The following is a 17,758-nucleotide window of genomic DNA, read 5'->3' on the forward strand; positions in this document are numbered from 1 at the left end:
CCGGTCTCCAGGATCGCACCCTGGCCAAAGGCAGGCGCCAAACCGCTGCGCCACCCGGGGATCCCTAGAGAAGACTTTCTAAGTCAACTCCTTTACCTGTCAATATGCAAAAAAATTCCTCCAAGGTCTTTTGCCAACAGCTTTATTCCACAGGGAATATACCCTTACTTACAACCAACTTAATTTACAACCAGCTTAATTTACAACCAACTTCTTGGCAAATCATTCAAGAGCTTACTATATTTTTATAATCAAAGTCTCAGTAATCAGAATCAAACTCTAGTATGTATATATAACATCAGGGAAAAATGAAATTTTATTCCTTTTACTTTGTCAGCTTCATAACTATACCTAAAGTTGATTGTTTCACTACTTTGCTTTTTCATCAACTTTCTTCACAGCTTTTTTATTTGTAGAGTTTGGTAACTAACATTAGGTTTGTCTTTTAATGTCCACGTCTTTGGGAGGCATATGAGGATTCTTATTGGAAAAATGACTTGACAATTAATGATCAATTTTTATTCACATTTTACTGATATTGAAAATCAAACTTACTTTGAACTTATGCTTTGTTTACATAATTTTATGAAATTCATTTATTTTTTAATTTTATGAAATTTAGACCAAAAAAAGAATTCATATTCATAGTATGTATATACAAATATTGATTGCTGTAACATATACTTTTCTCATATACTAAAAAAAATAATTCTTAAAACTTAAAGATATGTATCAATAGAAATAGACCTAACTATAGTGAATTTTCTCCTGAAAATAGCTTCTAATTTTTAAGAAGCTTAATGATATCTGTGTGCATACTTACAGCAAGCATTTCATACTTTCATATGTAGCTATTGCTGTGTTAGTATTTTCTTTTTAAGATTTTATTTATTTATTCATGAGAGACACACAGAGAGAGAAAGAGGCAGAGACCCAGGCAGAGGAAGAAGCAGGCTTCATGCAGGGAGCCTGACGTGGGACTCGATCCCAGGTCTCCAGGATCACGTCCTGGGCCGAAGGCGGCGCTAAACCGCTGAGCCACCCGGAGATCCCAGAGTGTGTTAGTATTTTCTATGGAAAAAAAAAAAAACTTTCTGAGCCATTTGTCAGTAGAATTTCAATACACAAATTACAGTGTTTGACACTGATTTGTAGATGACTGTGCAGAGAAAATCACTGTCAAATGTGATGGACTTTGTTGCCAGCCATAAGTAGTAAAGCCCCTTCTCATCATGAGTTCAAAACACAATACCCTCCAATGACAACATAGGTCCCTTTGTGGGGATTTGTGATGTATGTTTCATGAGATGACCCACAGTCCTCTCTTTGCAGCATACTGATTTTTGACTGGTGTAGTAGGAGTCTGATTTGTAGAGCTATTACTACAATTCCTCTCAGGGACACCGCATTGCCATTTCTCAAAGTTAAGTGAGTGCCTGAGGTTTCAATTTTAATAATGTGGATATGAGAAAAAGAAAGAAATTTGTCTATGAAAACATTTAATGCAAGTTTAAAAAACATACTCCATTTTCTTCTTGTGAAATTCTATTTTTCAATCACAAAAACAATTAATGCATACAATAATCACAGAACTCTAATTCTAAAAGATAACAGATACTCATATTTCTAGAACTTGGATTGTAAATAACCAGCCCACAGTAGTTTCTTCTTAACTAAGCTCAAATCAATCATAACCTAACAAAAATGTCAATATTGAGTATGTTAACCTTTACCTAATTATTTTAGGAATAAAACTATTCTCCCTTGATATCTCAGTAATTAGATATTTCAAAATTAAGTTTATTTAGGAAAGAACAAAGTGAAAGAGATGGCTATAGATAGCCATTGCTTTGTAACATTAGGATCAAATAATTTTGTAAAAACTTGCGATAAAATTAATTTCCATATTATATTTAAAGCTCAAAGAAACTTCCATGATTTAAATTAAAGCAAACCTATAATTCAAAGAATCTTCTGACTTCTAAAGACTCAAGTAATTAATATTAATATACTTAAATTAGGTAATACCACTCTGCTCTTCATTATTTGATTACCTACAATAATTTTTTTCTTAACATTGTAGGATATAATGAATGCTCTGAATGGAAAAAAAAAAGTACCATAAATATTGTTTGACTTAAATATTAGAATAACTAATAGTAAGAAGTTCAATGAAATAAAATGTCCTTTTTCTGTAGTTCAGGATATTTACTATTTGTATTCCCACAACACTATGAAGCTGCTTTTATTTGTCATATTGAGATAACTAAAACTGCTAACATTTATATAACTTACCCAAGGTTACTGCCCAAAAGGAAGTTGACAACTTAAACCTTTCAGGCTTCTCTGGCCAATTCATTAGAATATATCTCTACCCTGTAACTCATCCAAGGTTACATCTTCTGGTGATAGTAGAAACTTTCATGGTAATGTCAATTTAAATATTTTTTTTAATTATTATTCATTAGAGACACACACACAGAGAGAGAGAGGCAGAGACACAGGCAGAGGGAGAAGCAGGCTCCATGCAGGGATCCAGATGTGGGACTTGATCCCAGTACTTCAAGATCACGTTCTGAGCCAAAGGCTGAGGCTCAAGCACTGAGCCACCCAGGTGTCCCAATAATGTCAATTTTAGTCCATGCTTTACCATCACTGCTCATTTGAAATAATCAGCAGCGTCAATTCCTTCATCAAAAGACCCTCCATTTTTATGAACTCCTTAGTACCATGCTCTTCATTTATTATAATCCAAGTTCCTTTCCTCTATCCATTGTTAGAAGCTATAGTTCCAAATCCTCAATACAGTCTAAAAGATGCCTAATCCATTAAACAAGCTACAGCTGAATTCCCTCTAAAACAATTACTCTACCTCTATTCTAAACATTTCCTTTATTAACAAATACAATTTTTACCCTGTGTGATTCCTCACTTAACCATACCTAGAGAAGGCTAGGGTCTCAAAGAAGAACCTCCAGAACAACACTTAAAGATCAGTAAAAAGATTTCCATGGACAATGCCATTTGTTTCTGGTTTCAACCCATTCCTACAAAATGGCAATGGGAATACTTCTCGTTAGAGTTTGAGGCTGTCAGTGTTTTGGCCCCAGACTCCAGCCAGTCCACTGAAACAACTGGCTTATCCAAAAATTTTCTATGGCAATATCACAATCCAGATATCAGTAACCTTTGCCTACACTGCAAAAAGTTACTATAGAGTCACAAATTATAAATGCTCAGAGCCAAACTGAAATTATGGTTTGGAAATCATAGTGCTCCAGTGTTACCACAGAAGGGAGATTTCTGCATTAGTGCTGGTTTCATTAAAAAATGTCAAAGTACACCTCAGAAATATTGTTCCAAAGAATAATCAGTTACATGCCTATGTCTTTTAAAGTAAAATGCCCTTTTATAGCAGTAAATGAACAGCATAGATGCAGACTGTTATGATGGATTGTCTCCATTGTAACCTTGTGATCTTTGAATGTTCTAGTATGTGTTTTTTTGTTGTTTTTATGTTCTAATATGTTTTGACATTTTAATATGATCGTAAGATATAGGCACATATAAGTTGTTTTAGGTAATTGGTAGGGGAATTTGTAAAGATTTGAAATGAAGTATTTCTTAAATTGCCAGATGTTTACATAGTTCCAGATTTCAACCACCAGTTCAAAAGTTTCTCAGGTTGGAAATCAACACCAGGCCCCAAAGGCCTTTGAAGTTACATGCTCCAACCTTAAATATCAATATTAATCTTTTCAATATAGTCCTTGGAATTGTATTTAATAATCTGAAACACTTGTGAAGATCTTTAAAAATGAAGGATTTACAAAATTACTCAAACATGAAAAATTAATCTTGAGAGGAAGGTGGGGGAAAAATCTGTTGTATACCTGGTGGATAGGGGCTCCAATAGTATCATTAAAAAAAAAAAACACTAAAAATATGGTAAAATAGACACTTGAAAAAAAGGCCATGTATTGCTTTATCTTTTAATGTTAAAAAAAAATCACTTTCTATGCCAGTATGCATCAATTTCATTATTTTGCATGGCATGTCAAAACACTTACATGTATTAAACACATTAAAGATCAATTTCTAGAAAACCTACTGTCAATTGCAATACTCCTCACAGAGAAAGAGAAACTGAAAATTCATTGAGCATGACTTTATAATTAACAATATTTACAACAGACTTTGAAATCTATGGAGAACACTTAAAATTGCTATAACAATATTATAATTTTTTTGTGTTCACTCTATACAGAAAATGGTGCAATATTCTGAAACCAAATGAAATGAGTAACACACTGGAAGTCATTTATTAGTCATAGAGAAAATGTGATTGACATGAGCTATGTAAGACACACCTGCTAAAATATACATGGAAGATACTAATTAGCCTGATGAATTACATTTGCTAAGGACAATGTCCTAAGTGAAGTTTAATCTTAAACAATCCTTTAAGGACAAAAGAGAAATAATTTCACTTTGAGACTTAGCATGAAAATCTTAATTCAATCCTTCAATTGAATAGAGTCTAAAATGTTTTTATAATTTGCATTTACTACAGAGAAACAATTGAAATAGATGTCTGCAAAGTCATGTATGCATATAAGTATCTAATCCCCTAGCTTTCTGATGTAGGCAGAAGAAGAAATAGGGTAAACTGGTATGTTTTCTAAAGGCCCATCTAAATATGGCCTGATGGCAGTACAAACATTCCTTTTAATCATTGGCTACATCTCAGTTGCATGGCTTCTCCTGAATGCAAGATATCCAGGAAATGTAGTTACCTGTATGTCCAGGAAAAAGAGGCATGTCTCGTGAAGAGCTAGATTATTCCACAGGCACTTATTCTCAGAGGTTTTTTAGTATCTTTACTCTCTAATAACTATAGTAAATTTTGTTATAATGCTAATATAAAGTTTAGAGAAAATACATATTAAAGGCCTTTATTTATTTCAAAAAAAATAGGGTAAAATGCTTCAGTCAGTGTGCATCATGTGGGCTGAAACTGTTAATGCATATATCACTCCATGAACTGTGGACCCACAGAAATAAATGAAGAATTAGGTATGGGGAAAGGAGAGACAGGGCAAGTGAGTTATTGACACAAGGAAATCCCCTGAAAAATATTCAGTTTCTGAGATAGAGGCTTGGTTTCTATAGAACCAGGAAAGTGTAGGAAGTAGAATCAATATGGCAAGTGTCATGGCAAGGTAGCTGAACCCTAGAGACCGGTACTATTACTCCAACCAGGTTCATAATGTGACTTAAAGAGCCATATATAGAGGAGGCTGAGTCCCGATGACAGAGGAGTAGGAGACCCTAGTTTGGTCTGGTTCCATGAATTCAGCTAGGTAGCTATTAAATCATTCCGAACATCTGCGAGCTCAACTGAAGATCTAAGAAAAGAATAACTGCAGCTCTACAAATAGTAAAGGAACCACTTTCTGCAAGGTAGGAAATGTGGAGCAGTGAATCCTAGATGAGGTAAGGGAAGACAGACCATGAGGGTGAGAAACCTCCATCAGCCAACACTGGAAAGTAACAGAGCAGCACAGAGCAAAACAGAATTTTTAGAAGACTGTTCCAGGGAGGGATGTCCTGGCCTGAAAGACACTCAGGTGGTAAAGCAGGGAAGAGTCATAGGTTGGATAGTGTGGTCTCAGGATCCCTAGGGTCACAGGAAGACCAGGGGTGCCTGCGTGGGGCAGAGTTCCCAAGCATCAGAGCAGGGACGTTGGCTGCAATCAATGAGCCCAGGAGTGGGATTTCAGTTTGCGGTCACCATAAACCATGAACCAGGGCACAGTTGGGCAACTGCTCTCCAAGCAGGAGCCCAGCAAGTGGCTGAACCACCAGAGAACCGTCCCTTACCCCTCCCAGGAGGAGCAGTGTGGATGCACACCACAGGAGCCTGCAGGGTTTGGAGACGCAAATGGGTCATCTGCCTGAGATAGAAACACTTGGTCACAGGCTGGGTGCGCATGGAGTGTGGACAGAGACCAGGGAGAAAGCAGTGATGGACTGCTTTTGCCTGTGGGTGCACTGAGGAGTGGGGCCAAGATTTTGGCTCCAGCGCTGGAGAAGGGGAGGCTGTCATTTTCACTCTCATCCTCTAAAGCTGCATGGAAAGCCTTTAGGAAACATAAACCACATAGAGCCATCCAGAGCGGCTTATACTCAGCCTGCCTGCCCCCCCACCCCCAGCAAGAGTGGTGCAGCTCCAACGGGGGCAAAGACACTTGAGAATCAATTCAGCAGGCCCCTCCCCCGGAAAATCAGCAAGATCATCCAGACAAGACCAAGTTTATGGATCACACGGAATTGCAAAGCTCCAGTGCTAGGGAAAAATATAGAATTCAGGGTTCTTTTGTTTTTTATTTTTCCCCCAGAATTTTTTAGTCTTTCAATTTTAATTTTTTTTCCTCTTTCCTTTTTCAACCAATTTCTTAATTTATCAACTCTCTTTTAAAATATTTTTTTCTTTTTTACACTTATATTTTATAATTTCATTGTATTTAATTTTATTTTTTTGTATATATATATCAGATTTTCTTTTTTTTTACAACTCTGGAATTCAGTTTCTTCTAACAAATAGACCAAAATACACCCAGAATCTAGGATATTGCTCTGTTCTCATCTGATCATATTCTCTTTCTCTCTCTCTTTTTTTTTGTTCTTTTTTGTTGCTGTTGTTAAAGTCTTTTTTAATTTCCATCTTTACAATTACATTCTATCCTTTCAATGTAATTAATTTTACTTTTGTATATATATATATATATATATATGTGTGTGTGTGTGTGTTTTTCCTTTTTTTTTTTTTTTTTTTTACAATTTTAGGATGTCGTTTCCACTAACAAACAGACAAAAATACACTCAAGATGCAGTGTGTTGCTCTGTTCTGCTCCCCTGTTTGTTTAAATCCTTTTTTTTTTTTTTGGTCTTTTAATTTTCATTTTTACAGTTACACATTCTATCCTTTTGAAGTATTTAATTTCATTTTGCTACGTATATTTTTCTTTCTTTACAATGTTGGGATTTAGTCTTTTTAACAAAATACACATAGGATTAGGCATATTACTCTGTTCTGTTCACCTGTCTGATTATATTCCTTCTTTTTTAAAAAAAATATTTATTTTCATTTGGGGTCTTTTCTGATTTGTTTACTGTATATTTCTTGGGGTCATCATTGCCATTTAGCATTTTGTTCTCTTGTTCATCTATTTTTTTGGAGCAGAATGACAGGATGGAGAAACACCTCAAAAAAGAGAATAAGAGGCAGGACTAACTGCCAGGGACCTAATTAGTATGGATAAAATTAGATGTTGCAGCTAGAGTTCAGAATAATGATTATAAAGATACCAGCTGGACTTGTAAAAAGCATAGAAAACATTAGAGAGTCTCTTTCTGGAGAAATAAAAGAACTAAAATCTAGTGAAATTGAAATAAAAAACGTCATTAATGAGATGCTCAATGAAAGCTCTAAAAAAATGGAACCTCTAATTGCTAAGATAAATGAGGCAGAAGAGAGAATTAGTGATATAAAAGACAAAATGATGGAGAATAAAGAAGCTGAGAAAAAGAGAGATACACAACTAATGGATCACTATGGGAGAATTTGATAAGTGATACCATAAAGTGAAACAATATTAGAATAATTGGATCCCAGAAGAAGAGGAAAGACAGATAGGGGCAGAAGGTATATTGGAGCAAATTATAACACAGAACTTCCCTAAGCTGGGGAAGGAAACAGGCATTCAAGTCACAGAGGCACAGAGAAACCCCTTCAAAATCAATAAAAATACATCAACACCTCAACATATAATAGCAAAACTTGAGAATTTCAGAGAAAAGAGAAAATCTTGAAAAGCAGCTTGGGACAAGAGGTCTGTAACCTACAAGGGTAGAAACAATAGACTTGCAGTAGACCTATCCTCAGAGATCTGGCAGGCCAGAACGGACTGGCATAATATATTCAGGGTGCCAAATGAGAAAATTATGCAGCCAAGAATACTTTATACAGCAAGGATATCATTCAAACTAGGAGAGATTTAAAAAAACTTCCAGGACAAACAGAAACTAAAAGAATTTGTGATCACCAAACCAGCCCTACAAGAAACATTAAAAGGTATTTTTTAAGAAAAGAGAGAGCCCAAAAGTAACATACACCAGAAAGAGACAATATAGAGAATCAGTGACATTACAGGTGATACAATGGCACTAAGTCCATATCTTTCAATAGTTACTCTGAATGTAAACAGCTAAATGCCCCAATCAAAAGACACAAGGTATCAGGTTGGATAAAAAAGTAAGGCCTATGGATATATTGTATGCAAGAGACTCATTTTTGACCCAAAGACTCCTCAAGATTGAAAGTGAGTGAGTAGAAACCCATTTATCACGCTAACAGACATCAAAAGAAAGCTGGAGTAACAATCCTTATGTCAGACAAATTAAACATTAAACCAAAGACTGGGCAGCCCGGATGGCTCAGCAATTTAGCACCACCTTTAGTCCAGGGCGTGATCCCAGAGACTTGGGATCAAGTCCCACATGGGGCTCCCTGCATGGACCCTGCTTCTCCCTCTGCCCCCCCGTCTCTCTATGAATAAATAAATAAAATCTTTGAAAAATACATAAATAAACTAGACTGTAATAAAAGATGAGGAAGGATACTATATCCTAAGTAAAGGGTCTAACCAACAAGATCTAACAATTATAAATATTTATGATTCTAACTTGGGAGCAGCCAATTACATAAACTAATTAATAGCAATTAAGGAAACACACTGATAATAGTACAATAATCGTAGGGGACTTTAACATCCCCTTCACTGCAATGGACAGATCACCTAAGCAGAAGATCAACAAAGAAACAAGGGCTTTGGGGATCCCTGGGTGGCACAGCGGTTTAGCACCTGCCTTTAGCCCAGGGTGCAATCCTGGAGACCCGGGATCGAATCCCATGTCAGGCTCCTGGTGCATGGAGCCTGCTTCTCCCGCTGCCTGTGTCTCTGCCTCTCTCTCTCTCACTGTGTGCCTATCAAAAAAAAAGAAAAAAGAAAAAAGAAAAGAAACAAGGGCTTTGAATGACACGCTGAACCAGAAGGACTTCCAGATATATTCAGAGCATTCCATCCTGAAGCAAAAGATTACATATTTTTCTCAAGTGCACATGGAACATTCACCAGAATAGAACACAGACTGGGTCACAAATTAGATCTCAACTGGTATCAAAATATTGGGATAATTACCTGCATATTTTCAGACCACAATGCTTTTAGACTTGAACTCAATCACAACAGGAAATTTGGAAAAAACTCAAATACATGGAGGCTTATGAGCATCCTACTAAATAATGAATGGATCAACCAGGAAATTAAAGAACTTTTAAAATTCATGGAAACAAATGAAGATGAAAACACAACTGTTTAAAACCTTTTGGATGCAGCAAAAGTGGTCCTAAGAGGGAAGTATATAGCCATATAGGCCTTTCTTGAGAGACAAGAAAGGTCTCAAATATACAATCTAACCTTACACCTGAAGGAGCTAGAAAAGGAACACCAAATAAAGCTTAAACCCAGCAGGAGAAAGGAACTAATAAAGATTAGAGCAGAAATTGATGAAATAGAAACCAAAAGAACAGTAGAAAAGATCAACAAAACTAGAAGCTGGTTCTTTGAAAGAATTAATAAGATTGACAAGCCCCTGGACAGACCTATCACAAAGAAAAGAGAAAGGACCCAAATAAATAAAATTATGAATGGAAGCAGAGAGATTACAAACAACACCAAAGAAATACAATTATAAGAACATATTATGAGCAACTATATGCCGACAATTAGGCCATTTGGAAGAAATGGATGTCTTCCTAGAAACTTATAAACTACCAAAATTGAAACAGGAAGAAATAGAAAAACCTGAACAGATCCATAAGCACCAAGGAAATTGAAGCAGTCATCAAAAATCTCCCAACAAATAAGAGTCCAGGGCAAGATGGCTTCCCAGGGGAATTCTACCAAACATTTTTTATTTTTAAGATTTTATTTATTTATTCATGAGACACACACACACACACACACACACACACACACACACACACACAGAAGCAGAGATGTAGCCAAAGGGAGAAGCAGATGCTTAACTGCTGAGCCACCCAGGCATCTCAACCAAACATTTAAAGAAGAATGAATACCAATTCTTCTAAAGCTGTTTCAAAAAATAGAAATGGGATCTCTGGGTGGCTCAGTAGTTTACCACCTGCCTTCGGCCCAGGGCGTGATCCTGGAGTCCCAGGATTGAGTCCCACATCAGGCTTCCTGCATGAAGCCTGCCCTCTGCCTCTCTCTTTCTCTCTCTCTCTCTCTCTCTCTCTCTCTCTCTCTCTCTGTGTGTGTGTGTGTGTGTATGTGTGTCTCATGAATAAATAAATAAAATATTTTAAAAAAAGAAATGGAAGGACTGAGCTGAAGACAGATGCTCAACCACTAAGCCACCCAGTGTCCTGGAAGGAAAACTTCCAAAATCTTTCTATGAGGCCAGCATTACCTGGATCCCCAAACCAGACAAAGACAAAAAGGAAAATTACAGACCAATATCCCTGATGATGCAAAAATTCTCACCAAGATGCTAGCCAATAGGATCCAACAGTACATTAAAAGGATTATTTACCACAACCAAGAGGCTTATTCCTCAGCTGCAAGGGCAGTTCAACATTCACAGATCAATCAGTGTGATACATCACATTAATAAAAGAACCATATGATGCTTTCAATAGATGCAGAAAAAGCATTTGACAAAAAATAGCATCCTTTCTTGATCAAAACTCTTCACAGTGTAGGGGTAGAGGAAATATACTTTAATATCACAAAAGCCATATATGAAAGCCCACAGCAAATACCATTCTCAATGGGGAAAAAACTGAGAGCCTTTCCCCAAGGTCAGAAACACAGCAGGGACTCCCCTCTCACCGCTGTTGTTCAACATAGTACTAGAAATCAGCCTAAGCAATCAGACAACAAAAACATTAATAAGAGGCATCTGAATTGTCAAAGAAGAAGTCAAACTCTAACTCTTTGCAGATGACATGGTACTCTATGTGGAAAACCCAAAAGACTCCATCCTAAATTGCTGTAACTCACACAGAAATTTGGCAAAGTGGTAGGATATAAAAAAAGTGCACAGAAATCAGTTGCATTTCCATACACTAACAATGAGACAGAAAAAAGAGAAATTAAGGAGTTGATCCCATTTATAATTGTACCCAAAAGCATAAGATACCTGGGAATAAACCTAACCGAAGAGGTAAAGGATCTATACCCTAAAAACTACAGAACATTTCTGAAAGAAATTGAGGAAGACACAAAGAGATGGAAAAACATTCCATGCTTATGGACTGGAAAAATAAATATTGTTAAAATACCTGTTACCTAGAGCAATCTATACATTCAATCCAATCCCTATCAAAATACCATCAACTTTTTTCACAGAGCTGGAACAAATCCTATAATTTGTATGGAACCAGAAAATACCTTGAATAGCCAAAGGAATGTTGAAAAAGAAAACCAAAGCTGGTGGCATCACAATTATGGACTTTAAGCTCTATTACAAAGCTGTAATCATCAAGACAGTATGGTATTGGCACAAGAATACAAACATAGATCCTGAATAGAAAACCCAGAAATGGTCCTTCAACTCTATGGTCAACTAATCTTTAACAAAGCAGGAAAGAATATCCAATTGGAAAAATACAGTCTTTCAACAAATGGTGTTGGGAAAATTGGACAGCTACATGCAGAAGAATAAAACTGGACCATTTCCTTAAACCATACACAAAAAAAGACTCAAAATGGGTGAAAGACCTAAATGTGAGACAGGACTCCATCAAAATCCTAGAGAAGAACAGAGGCAGCAACCTCTGTGACATTGGCCACAGCAACTTCTTGCTACACGTGTTTCCACAGGGAAGGGAAACAAAGGCAAAAATGAACTATTGTGATTTCATCAAGATAAAAAGCTTTTTCACAGCAAAGTAAATAGTTGACAAAAGCAAAAGACAACTGACAGACTGGGAGAAGATATTTGCAAATGTCTTATCAGATAAAGGGCTAGTATCTGAAATCTATAAAGAACTTATCAAACTCAACACCCAAAGAAAAAATAATACAATCAAGAAATGGGCAGAAGACATGAACAGACATTTCTTCAAAGACATTCAAATGGCCAACAGATACACATCACTTGGCATCAGGGAAATACAAATCAAAACCACAATGAGATACCACCTCACAGCAATCAGGATGGCTAAAATTAACAAGTCAGGAAATGACAGATATTGGTGAGGATCCTGAGAAAAGGGAACTCTCTTACACTGTTGGTGGGAATGCAAGGTAATAAAGCCACTCCAGAACACAGTATGGAGATTCTTCAAAACGTTGAAAATAGAGCTACCCTACCCTCAGAAGAAAAATTTCATTTCCCCTAACCATTTCCTCTGCCTGAAAGGTAGAGAATAGGTAAAATGTATTTTTAACGAGCTTAGAAACCTCTAACACTCTTTCTTTTTTTTTAAAGATTTTATTTCTTTTTTTTTTAGGATTTTATTTATTTATGAGAGAGAGAGAGACGCCGGCAGAAGGAGAAGCAGGCTCCATGTAGGGAGCCCGACGTGGGATTCAATCCCAGGTCTCCAGGATCACGCCTTAGACTGAAGGCAGCACTAAACCTCTGAGCCACTGGGACTGCCCTAAAACCATTTCTAAAAAGCAGTAGAACCTCAAATTTATAGCTCCACACAGTATCCAACTTTCAAACATATTTTGTGTGACTCAGAGTATTTTAATTAGGGGATATCTCCCATAAGATCCAGAATTATGGTAGATCTTGAAAAGTAGTAATAGTAAAAAGTAGTAAAAGTTGCTCTGCATTTCCCCCTATGATCAACTAGTTGAAGCAAAGTATGGCAGATCTCTTTAGACATGGATTATGGTTTCAAGTTTACTGCAGTTCTCACCTCTTCCAAATATATTACATCAAATATGCTTTACTCATTTTCATTACCCAATGGCCTCCAATAGCAATTAAATATGTGGCCTCTGCTTTTAAAAAATCCTGTATCTTTGGCAATAGACTAACCACTGGGGCTCAATATATATTCCTTCGGTAATTGCATACTTCTTTGAGTAAATCAATCCAGAACACAGTATATCACAGAATGTAGGGTAGACTGAGATCACAGTGGACCAGAGAGGGCAAAGAGCAATGGGACATGGGGAATTGATGCATGGAAAGATGCCATAGAATTGTCAAATGCTTTGATTTAGATAGCACCAGAAGATCCTCTGAGCTTCTAATTGGAGTTGAAATTGCAAATTGTTTTTCTCTGAAGGAAAGATAGACAACAACTGCCATTTGATTCCCCACTTTTTGAGTTATTGAACACATTTTTATTTCAATTAGTTTCATCTTCAGCATTTATAAGATATCATAATTATTGGCTTTATACAACCTATAGTCAGGTAAAGGGCATGGGGTGAAAATTATGTTTGTTTTATAAAGGGATGTTTTAGTGAAAAAAATTCCAGGAATTAGCTGACAGATGGGTCAGCTGTGTTTATGGCCAATGGTAGCAGAGATATTCTAATATTCAATTGTTTCTTATTATTGCATTGAGAAGAACTGGAAGATATGATACAGTCCCTAAAAGTAGGTTAGAAACCAGCAACTCTATCTTTAGAAATACACAGTTTGGGAGTAGATGATGAACAAACTGCTTCTAATAGTGGCAGTAATTTGCCACTACCAGAATGACATGTTTGGTATTAGGAATAGGTCATTCTGGTAGACATATCTTCCTACACAGTCTGACATCATCCCTTCCTTTTGGGATCTGCTCTTCCATTAACCAACTTTACCTGTCACAGGAGTGATCTTGTCTTCCCCCTCCTCCTCTTAAATATTGTTATTTTTCATCTCTGAGGCCATGACCAACACAAAACACATCATCATTATTTTTCAGGGCATGATATAAATGTTATAAGGGGTCAAATTGCTTTTGTTCAAATATAAGTTCTAAAGGTGATATATTCTTGGAAGATTACACCTTTTATTCTGAGAATAAAACTAAGTAGAGCTGTAAGATCCTGAGAAGCACCATTTGAACATCTGAATCTAACCATGCCTGGCTAATGTGAACAAATACCTCTTTTGTTTCATTTTGTTTATAGGTGTTGTTAGTTGAGTTCCTGTCACCTTCAATAAAAATGATCACAGCAAATTCCAGATAATTACAGTTTTTAGTTTAATGGAATTCCAGATATGTGGAGATCAGAATGAATGTCACAATTCTTCAACTTCCCCCCAACTAATTTTTTGGCCAGAGATTAGTCATCACAGAGAGCAGATGCCTAAATATAGAGTTTCAAATATGGAACAACACTCCTGATGGATTATGTTCAATGTCTTAAAAAAAAACTTCATTGGTAGTAGAAAATATGACCTTGTTGGTATCCAAGTGAATGAAAAAGTTGAGCTTTTCATCTTCACTGTGTTAGCTTGATGGTCAATGACTCCAATAGAAAACATAACATAGTGTTATGTGTTAGCACAATTCTACTTCCTGGAAGCATACCTGCACTGCTCCTGTCACCAGGCAACCAGGTTAATGAACTTAGAGCATGAATGCATTTTTCAGCCCAGTTTAACAGCTCTGGTAAAGAGGTGACATATATTTTCATCTATCTATTTTCCATATTGATATTTATTAAATCTAAAATCTGAATTGAAGAGGATTGGTAGTGATGTTAATGTTTTACTGAAAAGTTCCTCCATAACCCTGAATACTTTTCAAACCAATAGCTTTGTGAGCCCTTTATTAGAGTAACTAGAAAAATAAAACAATTTAAAGACTTCATTATTCCCCCAAATTACATCACTTGGCTATTGGAGGTGACCAAGTTATCTCTGCTCCCTGCCAAACTTGGAAAGGTATGAGCATTACCATAAGCTACATAGAAGATGAGAACTCAGAATTTCTCGTATTATTTGGAGCAGAAAGCAAAGAATCCTTAAGAAGTTCCTTTAAAATACAAGATATATATATATATCTTGCCAATATATATATTGGCAGCAGAACCAGGAATGCGAGCAGGGTCCCAGCCTGTGGCAAAGTCCAGGTCTAAGAATGCCATGCAAGATCTTGCCAATAATGTGTTAGGTGTCGAACACTGGAGGGAGCCATTGTGTTGTAAGAACCTGAGGCCAAAAAAAAACAAACCAAACCAAAACAAAACAAACAAAACAAAACAAAACAAAACAAAACAAAAACAAAAAACAAAAAACAAAAACCCAAACAGTGACATAACAATAGCCAGTGCCCTTCCCAGGGAGAATATGTGTGGAAGCCTAGTAACAGGTAGGAGGCACAGGTATTTTTTTATTGTTTGGGTCAAATAATGGAAAGCAGATAGCTCAACTAGTTATTTTTATGCAATAGAGGCTATATACAGGGTATGATACCTTAGGCCTGTAGTTGCGAGAGAAGAGACTAAAATAAAAAGATGGTAGACAATTGTCAGAATTATTTACTCATTTCCTATTCAGCAAAAATATATTGGATGTATATTATTTTTCAGGTGTGCCTCTAGCTTCCAAAGATACACAGCTTCTGTCTTCTGGCATATTCCATGAATTCCTTTTATGTGGATTGGCAAAAAGTAAGGTTTGGGAAAGAGAGGGTGGTAATTTAAAAGCAGAAACAAAAGAGGTGGAAAGAAATTCAAAATCTCCCACATGATACGACCCATTATTGATAGGTGTTAGCAGAATAAACAAGGCACAGTTTATTTTGGGGATTAAGCAGGTAATGAATGGTCAGTCCCAGATCCTCCTGAGCAGACAATGGTTTCATCAATGCTTTCGGGAGCAAAGTTGTGGACTGAAAGTAAAGGTCAAAAGCAAGTGATTATGTGGAAATAGTAAATGTCAGGAAGTCAAAAATCTAAGAAGGGAGCAGAAATGGGGCACTCTATCAAGTGCTTAAAATAAGAAGCTCAGGAGGTTTTTGGTGCGACTTCCCAATTCTGCATAATAGCGTCCAGTTGGTTTTTTCTGCTCTTACCTCTTTTGTTGGAACATGCTATGTGTTCCAAAACAAACAACAACCAAATTTTTTTCCTTGCAGTCTTAAAGGCCTTATTGCATATTTGACATTATGTAAATACATCATCAAGATAATCTAATGATCTAATTTTTATGCATTCATTCAGATACTGATTATGCACTTAATAGATGTGAGATGATATGCTAGTTGCTGCAGGTGCAATTATGAACCAAATATCCAATGAGTAATCCTTGAAAGCTCCCTCTTACTCATACTTTCAGTGTACTTCCTAACTATCCCACAGGCCACCAGCCATTTGTTTTTATATCCTAGATATTTCTAAAATAGAAGGAAAAGCAACATTTAGGAGAAGCAAAACCAAATATGTCAATACCACATCAAAGCAGATAAAAGGGAGATGAACCATAAATATGCAAAGTATTAGCTATTGGTTGAGATAGATAGCCATTTATTTATTATTCTATGGTATTTAAGTGTTTTTTAAATAGTAACTCAGACCCTAGCTTGTCAAATTGCTCCAACAAAAGAGATGACAATGATGAGTAAGATTAAATGGAAAAATGCTAACCACTTTGACAGATATCCTCACAATAGCCATGCAGAAAGAAACATTGACAAATGCTTTTGAGAGGCTGAGTTATAGTAAACCAACAGCAAAGTTGATAAAGACAATCTAAATTTAAATTCTTTAAAGAGGGGATCCCTGGGTGGCACAGCGGTTTAGCGCCTGCTTCCCGCCCAGGGCTCAATCCTGGAGACCTGGGATTGAGTCCGACATAGGGCTCCCTGCATGGAGCCTGCTTCTCTCTCTGCCTACATCTCTGCCTCTCTCTCTTTCTCTTTCTCTCTCTGTGACTCTCATGAATAAATAAATAAAAAGTTTTAAAAAATTATTTAAAGATGTTCAAGTCAGCTTTTGATGTTGATGCTCAGCTTGGTGAATTACTAGAGAAAATATGAGTAACAGATATTACCTAAAAGTATTTTTATTAGAAAAGTCAAGGCACCTGGTATTTCTCATAATTTTAAATAATTATTCACAATCCACTTTTTTCTACAATATCATATATGGAAATGGAATTCCTAACTGAGTTTTCTATGAGTCTGAAGATTTATCTCCTTTTTTAAATATTTGGTTTTTTTAAGGATTATTTGAATTTTAATCATGATAGGATATCATTTCTTATAGATTTGCAAGATGATATATGCATGAGACAAATACCACAAGTTCCACAAGAGAATATACAATGGAAAAATAAACCATAGGGTATCCTATATCCACAATTCTCAGTCCTAGAGGAAACTCCAATAATCTGGTTCTTGGATATCCAATACTTTTGTATTTTCCAAAAATATATATATAAATTTAAATTTTTTTTCATATCAGACTTTAATAAGTCTCTTGAATTTGTGGAAAATAATTCATATATTAAGCCTTTGGCAATAGATAATGATTAGAACAATGTACAAAGCCGAAGCACTTGACAGAAAGTTTTTCTAAATCATTACAGGGTCTTCTTAATCCACTGGTTTCACTATTTTCCTGCTTATTTGATGTTTTGTGTGTCAATTAAGTAGTTTGCAAAATTTCCTCCAAAGGATTTTTGTGTGTGCCAAAGGGGTCTACTT

The sequence above is a fragment of the Vulpes vulpes genome, chromosome 3, assembly GCF_048418805.1.
Source record: "Vulpes vulpes isolate BD-2025 chromosome 3, VulVul3, whole genome shotgun sequence".
Taxonomy (NCBI): domain Eukaryota; kingdom Metazoa; phylum Chordata; class Mammalia; order Carnivora; family Canidae; genus Vulpes; species Vulpes vulpes.